Source organism: Rhamphochromis sp. 'chilingali' (genome assembly GCF_963969265.1).
Source record: "Rhamphochromis sp. 'chilingali' genome assembly, chromosome: 1".
Classification (NCBI taxonomy): Eukaryota; Metazoa; Chordata; class Actinopteri; order Cichliformes; family Cichlidae; genus Rhamphochromis; species Rhamphochromis sp. 'chilingali'.
The window spans coordinates 3,018,070-3,028,515 of NC_137929.1; the positions used below are offsets into that span (position 1 = coordinate 3,018,070).

Sequence of the window (10,446 nt, forward strand, 5' to 3'; positions counted from 1 at the left end):
TATTTCTTTCAAACCAAAATACATTTCAAAACATATTTTAGGGTGAAGAAAATACATTTCCAACCTTACAGTAGAATGTATATCAAAGTATCCTTTATTTAAAATATATTTAGTGCAATAATGATGATAATGATAACAATACTAAAAGTAACATGTTTTATGCACATCTGCAAAAATCAGTTGGATTCAAACAAAACAGAGTCAAAGGTCTATCACGAATTAGGTTGTTTATTCATTTGCTTACAGTATTTCACATTACACAATATCTCACTATAATGTAGCGTTCATTGACTTTGAAATTATCTGTCAGTGATACAGTAAACAAGATACAACAACTGCTATGTACACTTTAGTTTTTGACAATATATACAATTTAGTACTTAAAGGAACACACTCCACTGTTTTGGAAATAGGCTCATTCTCCATCTCCCTCAGAGTTAAAAATGCAGCGTCTTCTTTCTAGATCCGTACGTTAATAGGGCTCTGGAGCGTGATCTTACGGGATGGGGCGTAGCCAGGATTTTTGGTCAAGGCGCCATATTAGCAGGCCAAACAAATGCTTGCTGTGTGGTCGGTTGTAATGTTAGATTGCACTACCGACAAAGGAATAAGCTTGAAAACAGGCTCTCTTTTCATTGTTTCCTCACCTGGAAGCATCATGAGGGAGCTTATGTGTTGGATGTTACCAAAAGAAGGCGTCTAGCCTGGATAGCAGCTGCGAGACGAGCTGATATTCAGTTCTCTACCAGCCACAGATATCTGTTGGTGTGCTCCAGTATTTTCATTCAGGTAAGTTCTAAATAAGTTCATATTATTCTTTATAGCCTGTTAATTTTATTTTCAATGCGCTCTGAGATCATAGCACAAACTTAGAACAAACATGCAGAACTACCTTCTATTTATAGAGTTGCTAATTATTTGGCATTATTGCAACAAACCAGCCTATGAAATGAATGAAACAAATCCTGACTGGGTTCCAACACTACACATGGGGCACTACGAAATCCCTGCTTCAAACTACATGCTACATACCACCATGCCAATCAGATTACTTCTTCCATGTGAGGGTAAAAAGGTGACCTTCCTGGATAAGATGGCAAAGGTTTGCTGCGTTTTGGTGAACATGTGCCCCAGTGTGGTAGTAAAACCAGGGAAAAATGCTCTTGTTAAATACTTTTAAGTCTTGTGCTGTTTATGTAGTGATAAGTTTTCAAAAGAGACAGTAAATTACAGAATGCTAGTAGTGGGTGATATTATACAAATGCTGTCATGATTTTATGTGAACATTTTGTCATTTGTAAACTATACATAACATTTTTTCTACATTGTAACTGATGTGATGTTCGACAAAGTGCTTTTAATTAAAAATAGGCAAACATTTCTTTGTTTCTTTATTCAACTTTTGAACAGTGGTATTTAGTAAGTACATATTCAGTAAATGCAAAGTATTTACATGGCCCCCTAAATTAAAACATTATGGGTTATTCAGAACAGAACTATGCTTGGAAAAATATTGTCCCATCAGTTGATCCAACTCCTCCACAGTAGCAGGTGGAACTTTTCTTTTTTGAGGATGGCTTCTTTTACCTGTCACAACGAATGGTCTGTTTATGTTTTGATCAAGAACCTTTTTTTTAGGCAGCTGAAGAGGAGAAGTCTATCTTATGGCCAACCTCTGGCTGTATCTTGGTCATATTACCCAGCAAAACCCAGTATGCAGGTTCATCTGTAACAGTCCTTGTGCCACAGATCCTCACTGTTGCTTCTACATTAAACAGAAGAGCAGTGACATGGCTGCAAGTCTCCACGACTCTAGCCATACAGCTGCAGTGGGCGGCTTCAACCTTCCCTGTGATGCTCACAATGACCTGTGGCTGCAATGCTGCAATTCAGTCTTTAAGAGTGCAGGACCTGAAACACACACAGACAAAGTTCATTTAAAGACAAGAACTATGAGCCAAGGCCGACACAAATGTGTTTTATTTACTTTCAAATCCATTTATCATAAATGTAACAAATAAAGTGTTTTTATGTATCCATCTATAGAACGCTGCATGTTATATTCTAAATCTGCATGTTTCTTTTTAGAAACCTATCAGCAAAAAATGAACCTAAAGTATGTAATGAATGTATTTTTAGTGACACAGGACACAAACAAGGAAGCAAATCAAATCAAATCACAAATCAAATCACTTTTTATTGTCACATCACATGTGCAGGTACATTGGTACAGCACATGTGAGTGAAATTCTTGTGTGCAAGATGTGTAATTAGGATTATTTATAATAAATATGAATTAATTAGGGCAATTTCTTTAACCATAAAGAATAACTAAATCCTTCAGGACAATGTCACATCAATGCACTGAACTCACTATGTTATCCCTCTAACAGAGCCTCTACATGTTCTCACTGTAATTTCCCCCTCACGAATGAATTTTTACTAGCACTAATTTGAATGCTGGGGGGAATCAAACGCATTTTACTCGCAGTACTCAAGCTGACTTACCTTTGCTTGAATGACGGCGTACTCACAACGTGGAGGCTTAAAAATAGCCAAATCTTGTACCCAGTCCTTGGTGAATTGGATGTGCGCCTCCAGAGATTTATAATTGCGAAATTGGTGCGCCGTGTATGCTCTGACTCCACAGACAAGGTATGAGAGTAGATCATGCTAAGTCAATAGCGGTTTGGTCTTCAGGGTTTCTACTCCACGGCTATATTTCATACGGGTCCACATTTCAACAATCAAGTACCGTCTCTTTGCATCTGGACAGAATCTGTCTCTATACCGTCATTTTCTTTTGAGCTACGTTTCAGAATGGTTCGTAGCAATCTTGTTTTGATTCGTGACCTGCCAAGATGGTGCTGCACTCCCACAATGCATTGCGACATTACGTCAACTCCAAAGCCCTTTGCGTGCAGGAGTGTATGCGCATGCGCATTGCCACGGTGGTTTAAAAAATAAAGATATAATGAAAAGTAATTAATAAAAATTAAATATTTAAACATTCCCACAAATGTGCAATGAACGTGCAAAAACTCTCTTTAGTAGTTGTTGCTGTTTCTTTCTTTCTTTCTTTCTTCTTTTTTTTTTTTTTTGAAAAATAACGACGTCTCTGAGGCGCGAAATCTGACAGCGAGAGGAACGGCCGGATACAGGAGACGGGAAGAAACAAGCCGATTATGTTCGCGTTAATTAAGTGGTTGGAAGATGTAAAATTCTCAATTCTGCCAACTGAACATATACGAGATTTTAATGAGGATGAATAATTAGCCGGCATGGAGGAAACGGACCTTTATTTCATGGAGTGGCGACAAGAAGCCAAGGCGGGTGGCCAGTCTAAGAAGCCTCCATCATCAAGCTAGCAGGTGCCTTTTCCCATATAATATTACTTTATTCTCGCTTATTTGGAACGGAAGCGTAGAGCTGCCACCCAGGCAAAAGAGAAATATAAGTATATCACGTTATAACGTGAAAAGTTTATCGTTCTAACAATATACTATCATGTTTGAACAACATGTTTGAACAACATTGTACGAAAAATGTACAAAATTATCACGTCCGTACAATATTGTGCGAACGTGACAATTATGTATATTATAATAACGTGATATTATATTATACAAACATGGAAAGCATAATGTTAGAACAATAAACATTTCACGTCATAACGTGATACAGCTCTATTTTTCTTTTGCCTGGGTGGCAGCTCCACGCTTCCATAATTTGGTAATCAAAATATGTAACTTAATTAATTATATTGTGACGTACTTTTGCCTTTTCTTATTATTCTGCCTTCTCAATAACTATCAAAGCCTATTCACATTTAATTTGGCTTTCACAGAAATCCTACCTCTCCTTCTGGCTACAGAGTACTTACCAAGGTTAGAAAGAAAGAACAGTTATGCTTTATTAATGTTCGCTAATTACAATGTTCCACATTTCCTTGCTTTTTAAGTCATTTTTAGGCTTTTTAGAGTTTTTGTTTTTTATTTTTTTAGCAGTAATGTTTCTGCCTATTTATTTCAGCCCATGAAATCGAATGCAGATCTTCCTAATGTGAGATTTACATAAATGTAAGTAATTTTGTTTGTCATTGTCATTAATGTTGTTGCTGTTGTTGTTTTTGTGCAGTTTGCAATCATATAAACCTAGCAAGCATCAGTCAGCACAGTGACTAACCTAAACAGATTCTTGCTTTATTCACATATATTATATGTAATTATATATACCTGCACATTGTACCTAGGGTTGCAGCCACGTGGCCCCACCCCATTGTTGTGACAGCCCTGATTGTACTTATACACTGCATCTGAACAGGGAACAGTCTGCCACATTAATGTATTTTTAAGTGACTTGTTTGTAATACATGAATTTGTTTCTTACAGATGTCAAAGTCTCAACCTCATGCTGCCCTCCCCCATCCTCCTAAAGTAAGTATTTGTTGTTGTAGTTTTTTATGCGGTGTCTGTGTCACATGCTAATCATAATTATTGAAATAACTGTTTTCTAACAGATTTTCCAAAACACTAGTTATGTTTGTTGTCATTCAGACCAATACTACTGCTTAGACATTGTTTAGTGGTCATGCATGTTTGACAAGCTCGTTATGATACCAAAACAGTAGGCCTATCACAATAATCGATATATCGACTTAACACACAGTACATGTACATGACCTCAATAATTGTTGATGATGTAATTTATGTGCCATTATATTTACAAAAATAAAATATAATGATAACAAAACAATAACATTAAATATCATTGTTTTCTATTTGTTAGAAAACTTACTATTTATTCAAGTTTTTAAGGTATCTAATATTTTGATTCCTAATTTCAATGATCTAAATACTTTAAGAATTAGATGTTGGTTTGTCAATTGAAAGTGTGTAGATCTTGCATTATTATGGTGTTATATTATGATTATACATTCAAAGACATAAAATGGTCTTAAAATGACAATGACATAACTTGTCGCAATTGTTTATGGGGCAATATACCGACCAACAAAAAGTCGTTATCGTAACAGGCCTTCAAAACAGACGGTTTTATGATTGATAAATTAAAAAAATAAATACATTTAATTTCTCTGAGATTCTCTAATATTCAGTTACAGTTCACAACACAGCTACCCGTACATGCAGTATTATACTGTAAATATAAATCTCTGCATTTAGCATCCCACTAGAAGCGTCACAGTTACTGCCTCTTTTTTTTTTTTTTACAAATACCTGTACTATTACTAACACATTTACTGTTTTACTTTTAGCCTGTGGATACAAATGCAGATTTCCTTAATGTAAGTTGTGCATTTTAATTACATCATGTTATTTTTATTATTATTTATTTATTTATTTTATTTTACATTCAAATATTTCAAGCTTCTTGGTTAAAGAAGCTTGATTGCTAGTAGGTAAAGAATAGTTCACCTATAATTCATATTCCCAATTAATTTCTCACCTCTGATTGAATGCCTTTGTTTGTTTTCCTATAACAAAACATTTTTGCTGGATATATATGGTGAATTTATATGCATAGATACAGTCGTAGTGCTTGACACATGCAAACAGCAGTAGATGTACTAAAAAGGAAATAATTACAATCATGATGTTGATTGCTGATGTCAGTATATATATTTTAGAGGAATGTTTTGTTTTTCACCCAAAATAACTATATTGCTTCAGAAGAGATTTATTACCCTACCGGACTCTTATATATTGTTCTGTTTTTTGTTTGTTTTTGTTATTTTCAGGTTCAATGGTGCGTGTTCTTCTAATGGCCGCCTTCCCACTGGAGGTTTTGATCCACAGCAATTTAAAAGGTAATCAGCTTTGAAAGTCAGTTCAAATGGTTAGCTAATAGTACTTTAAAAAGCCTACAACTCTGTCACCAGTTTCTTTACCAAAAATTACCCATAAAAGTATCGCTCAATAGCATATATTGTAGTTCAAATGTTTAGTTGTACAAATATCAAATTTTTGGAAATCTAAAACTAGTCAAACACTCAAATGTTCATGCTTTTTATAGGAGGACAGAGCAAAACGGACATCGGCGCAGAGTGAAGAACTGCCCTTGATAAGGACACTATGACAGCCATATATAGTAAGTGAAGACTTTCTGTGTATCTAAAATTGCATACAGCACAAGTAACTTACTTTGCAACCATTAAAATAGGTTGTAAAGTAAGTTACCAATACAAATAGGTGATGATGCATTGTAGTGGTTGGTCTCAGACAAAGAAGGTCAACAGATTTATGAATGCTGGAAGGTAAGGAGAGACGACCAAAAGGGGTGTTAGCATTACTGTAATGTGAACTGGATAGACTTCCCATCTAGGAAAAAAAAGAGGTAAAATTATGCGTAAAATATATCTGTATTAATATCTGTATCTATATAAACAGAAATATCTGTTTGCTAAATGAAGCCAGCTAACATAAATCACATTTTTATTTTAACTCTGATAAAAGTAATAGAACTGTGACTTTTGTTTGTTACAGTGGGGGTAAGGAAGGGGTTTCCCAGCGTGTCCAGAAGGGCTTTGAGGATTGCAGTGAGAGCTGGGGGAACTGAGACTGTGTGTGTATATGTATATATATATATATATATATATATATATATATATACATATATATATATATATATATATATATATATATATACACACATATATGTATATGTGTGTGTGTTTCTTTTAGAATGTTTAAGTATGTAATGAGAATAAACTTATAAAATGAATATTCCTTGCTTGATTGATATGCTATATGTATGTTTTAAACATCACATAAAGATTTCTTTCAGATGTTACATGTGAATGTGTTTTCTTAGAAATATATGAAGGGTTAAATTTATATTTTTTTGAATGATTTTAAATACATTTAAATTGTATTTTGAAATATATTTTATTAATATATTTCAAAATATACAAAAAATGGCCAAAAAATATATGTGCTAAAATACATTTCAAAATATATAAATATATTTTAAAATGTATTTTAAAATATATTTATATATTTTACCGTATGGGCAAAGCTACACCAGAGGGTTGTGCTGTGTAACAGGTTGGTGCAGGTGGTGTTATCTACATTTGAACATTAGGCAACAGTCTCATGAAGACACTTTATATTGTTCACTAAAGACCAACAATAACAGAGACAAAGGGAGAGCAGCAGAACTAGTGCTAACAATTAGCACTGCTAGCCTGCCCACCAACACCAGCTAATGTTCTAAAAACGATGATCAATGATTTTGCTGTAACGGCTCCAGCTGTCTGTGTCAGGGACACGTTGGAGATGAAGTGAGTGATCCAGTGACAAAGGTTTGGAAAGCTGCAGTCAGCTGAGACTAAAGGAGTCACCTGACCGAGAGACCAAATGTTTCACTGAGAACGTCCAGATGAACAGAATCAACCTTTGGGATAATCTGTTCCACACATCCATGTTTCACTTACTGCATTATATTTCCTCATTGCTGTGCACACAGGCCTGTGGCTTATAACCAACTCCAAGTTCAGACTCAGAGGCTGCTGAAGCTGTTTTCTGGAACAGAGACGTGTTGGATATAAAACCAACTCTTCTTTATGTGTCAGCACTGAGGAAAGGAGCAGCTTCGTTTCTAAGTGTATGAAGGACTGTAGCAGTGTGTGTGTGAGCTTTATTTCACAGACAGAACCATGTCAAAAACACAACTTCAGGTAAAAACAATACAAAATCAAAGAGTCTGATCAGAAGGATTAAACAGAGGAGTGTGGGACTGTTTTTAACAGACAGCAGGTTAAGCCAGGCTGGAGGAGTAAACTGAGCCTCGGTGTGAGCAGCAGTGTGTTTGACAGGAAGCTGAGATAAACAGTCTGGAGCCCATTTAGTGCTTCATATGAAAGTGTGAGGATTTGAAAGCAAATCTAAAATCAAGCAGGAGTCAGTGTGAGAATGATTTGTGCTTTTCCTCAGTCAGATGCTGGGAGTTTCAGTTCATCCATGTTCAGCGTGCTGTGCTTTGTGTAACAGGAGAATATGACAGTATAAATCAAGTCTTCATGTCACTGAAAGCCTCCACAGTCTGCTATGGAGGTGCATCAGTTTGGATTTACAAGAAGAACATTTCTTAAACCTGCCACAAGATGGCGTTCCAACAGAAGGGATGTCCACAGTGTAACACAGACACACACATACTGTGTGAATGTGTGAGTGAATGGGCTTTCAACACAAGGCTTCTGCTGCTACCTTTAATGACATAATTAGCTAACAAGAACAAACTGTTAATTACCACCAAAGAACGGCTCCAGATTTTAGCTGCTGACCATTTTGTGAAACGTTGATTACATCAGCTTATTGTTGATTTTTCAACCTTAATATCAGCTGCTTTAAAGGAGCCTCGTTCTCTGGCAGTAACACTTTTCTTCACTAGATGCAGTGCAGGCACAGTCTGTGTTTCTAAACTACACACTAATGTTCATTGTTGTGCAGCTAAATCCTCCCTCTGGATGGGAAGAATCCCTGTCAGGCTTCAAACACCTGGCTTGGTGTTCTGGAGCTAATGTGTCACCTGTGAGGACTCTGAGATGAACACACAGCAGACACTTCAGTTCTCCGTCTGTGTGTCCTCAGTTTCCCAGCATGCCTTGGCTGTGGTGGTGGAGGTGAATGAGGGGGAACATGCTGCTCTGTCAGCACTCAGGTTTCATACCTGGTGATCTCAGAGGACAAAGCGGCGTTACAGCAGCGCACGTTGATGAGACCTGATGCTCTGAACAGTTCAGACTTCAGCCTCACTCTGAGAAAACAAACGACTGACTGTCAGCAGCAACTACACCTGCTCCATCAGTGACGGAGAGAAGAACTGAGACTGAGAGACATACAGCTGCAGGTCAAAGGTCAGAAACGCCCGCTCTTTGTACGGGTCAGGAGTTAGTACTGCAGAGGTCAGAGGTCAGCTTGCTGACAAACCATTTGAAACAGTTTGGAGCTAAAAGCACAACAGCAGAGGAAAGAAGAGACACTGCAGAGATGATGCAAAATATTGTGTTTTGTTCTCAGCTGTCAAAAAGTGTAACACACGTGTTCCAGCACAGCCTTTGTGTACTTTCACTTCTCCATACTGTCCATTGGAAATCCTGTTTGTTACTTTTTGATTTCAGTCCATGTGTCCAAAGCAAACTTCTGTCCCACACTTTCTCTGCTGACTCTTCACCGATGCTCAGATGATCTCAGATGATTTCACCAGAACTCATCAAAATTCGGGCTCCACAGAAACCCAGACGTCACTAAACAAGCGTAACAAGCAAAGTGAAAACTGGTCGTTCAGCTTTATTGACCAAAGATAAGCTCACATGTCACCTCATGACACAGACACTTATTTCCACAGCATGCACGAGGACTGACAATAAGTGTCTATAAAGCTACTTCTATCTGCCACACCTGTGCTTCTGTCATGGTTGCTCTCCTCTCACTCTGTCATTTATCCACAGTCTGCCTCCCTCTGCTCCGTCAGCTGACGTCCTCTCTACACCACCTGCTGTGTTTTATCCTGCAAAAACACATTTAAGAAGCGTTGCACCGAGTAACGGGAGGAACTGCTATAAAATCCATTTAAAGGAGGTGGTGCTGAGTGCTGTGACTGGGGTCCCACCACTGACATCACGGGTGGAGGACATGTTGGAAAACTGCTACAAAGTGCTGTGCAGCCAGCAGAGCTTACAGTCTGTCCTGTGTGTCATACAGGCTCTCACACTTAGTGTTTCTGTGACACATTGAAGAGAAGTTTGTGTTGTTCACAGTTGTGCTTGTACTGAGTGACAGCTGACATGACCTAACAGGAATAATGTGTCTGTGCTGAATGAGAAGTAACACACAATGAAGTCTTGATGCATCTCAATCATCCAGGAAAGTGAGTCTGTTGCTTCTGTTCATCTGGACGCAGCGTTTTGTGGGAGAAACGTGTCGTCATCATCAGGTGACGTCTTCAGTCTCAGCTGCAGGTTTCAGTCTTACAAACAGGACATTTGCATAAAGACTGAAAGCAGCTGCAGGAACGATGGGCTGGGAGCTCCGTTCCTTCATCTTAATTATGCAGATTCTCAGGACCATTGATCAACAACCACTGATCCATGTCCATGAGTCCCATTCACAGAGATGTGGGAATGGCTGCAGTCACAGCATGTAAGATGGAAATAAATGAGAAGTATTTAGCTGAAGTGGATTTGATTTATGTTACTTCTTTTTTAACTTGTAGTTCTACATTGGAAGATTATTGTGATATTGAAATATAAAAATACATTTATATTCTATTATTTTCTCAAAATAAGCGTCACACTCGTGGAAGCCGGTGTAGCCGCCGAAACGCCTGCATTTATGGAGACTTTCAGCCCCAGGTAGGCCAGTTATGGATCTTCGGATCCACATCATGTCAGCAGCTGTTCTCCACCGTGAACTGTGTTCAAACAAA

General features: G+C 37.5%; 1 long non-coding RNA gene across 2 annotated transcripts; it reads left to right on the forward strand.

Moving 5' to 3' along the window:
- Positions 1 to 3,132: 3,132 nt before the first annotated feature.
- LOC308399281 lies at positions 3,133 to 6,518 on the forward strand. 2 transcript variants are annotated; one of them, XR_013972105.1, is made up of 8 exons: positions 3,133 to 3,371; positions 3,848 to 3,887; positions 4,033 to 4,079; positions 4,392 to 4,436; positions 5,276 to 5,305; positions 5,759 to 5,827; positions 6,034 to 6,108; positions 6,504 to 6,518. It is a non-coding gene; the product is annotated as an uncharacterized lncRNA (long non-coding RNA). The 2 variants fall into 2 exon arrangements; XR_013972106.1 differs by lacking the exon at positions 6,504 to 6,518 and having other exon boundaries at positions 3,137 to 3,371; positions 6,034 to 6,479.
- Positions 6,519 to 10,446: the final 3,928 nt, after the last annotated feature.